A 1,643-nucleotide genomic window follows, 5' to 3' on the forward strand; every position below is an offset into this window, starting at 1 on the left:
TATAAGCATTAAAGTATCTAAAAATAAGAGATAAATATAAAGTAAAAGAACATTGAACCTGGGATCGAGAGTCACTCCTAAAACTAAGAAAAATCCTAAATCCTAATCCTAAGAGAGAAGAGAGAGGAGAGAACCTCTCTCTAAACTAAATCTAAATCATGAAATCTAAACTAAAGTGGTGTCTCTCTGAATGGATGCATTCCCCAACTTCATAACCTCTGGTCTATGCTTTAAGGACTTGGATTTGGGCCAAAAAGAGCTTCAGAATTCGCTGGGAGCATTTTCTGCAATTTCTGGTGCGTGGCCTCTGTCACGCGGTCGTGTCAGTCATGCGACCGCGTCATATGTGTTCTGCTTAAGGCACGCGGTCGTGTCAGTCATGCGGCCGCGTCGCTGCTTCTTCGCGCTTGGCATGCGTCCGCGTCGCCCATGCGATCGCGTGGATGCCAGTTTCTTCACAAACTCCATTTTATGCTTTCCATCCATTTTTGTATGTTTCCTTTCCATCCTTTAAGACATTCCTGCCTTAGAAGATCTGAAACTACTCAACACACAAATCACGGCATCGAATGGAAATAAAGGTAATTAAAATAATTAATTTTAAAGCATAGGAAACATGTTTTTCACATACATCACATAATAAAGAAGGGAAAGTAAAACCATGCAAATAATATGAATAAGTGGGTGAAGGATTGAATAAATCACTCGGATTAAGCACAAAATATATCATAAAATATGGGTTTATCAACCTCCCCACACTTAAACAATAGTATGTCCTCATGCTAAGTCCAAGAGTAATGTTAGGTTGAAGTGGTGGAATGTCATGCAATGCAATCTAATCTAAATGCAACTACCTAGATGAATGATGCATCATGCAATTCTAGTTTTTATTCACTTGTATATAAAGCTTGCATGTGGTTGAATTAATTCACATTCTCAAGGAGTCATATATATATATATATAGCCAAACCTTAGATAATTGATAAAGTGCCTTTACAATTGAGATGAAAAAAAAAACATTTTATAAACTTGCAAGACAATTAATAATTTCAACAGAGATATATGTTAATGAGCTATTGAACCCTCACTGGATTTTGTGTTTACTCTCTAATCACTCAGTGTTTATTGGGTTAATCACTCTATTCTTCTTTTTATCCTTACTTTCTTTAACTTTGTTCTTCATCTAACCAATCAACAATTATAGAATATAGACATACCAAAAATCATGAGGTCTTTAGTAAAGGTTGTAATGGGGCCAAGGTAAAGGTAAGGGTATATCTATAAGGCTAAGTGAGCTAATAAGTGAATCCTTAATTAGTCTAAGATCTCACATAACATACATACTTTCTGAAGCAAAGCTTCTTTACCTATTTTCCCATATTTTCCCACTTTGGATGTCACATGCTCATGTTTCAATATTTATTATTTTTATCCCATGTGCATTACTTTATTTCTCATTTGGGGAATTCTTTTGTGTCCCCTTTATTTAAATACTGAAGAATATATATATATATATATATATATATATATATATATATATATATATATATATTAATGCACATGGTAATTCAGTTAATTTGATTTCACATGAGCATGCTTCCCAAAACTAAAATTATTTTGAATTATTTTATTCTTTTCAACTT

This window comes from Arachis ipaensis, chromosome B03, assembly GCF_000816755.2.
Source record: "Arachis ipaensis cultivar K30076 chromosome B03, Araip1.1, whole genome shotgun sequence".
Taxonomy (NCBI): Eukaryota; Viridiplantae; Streptophyta; class Magnoliopsida; order Fabales; family Fabaceae; genus Arachis; species Arachis ipaensis.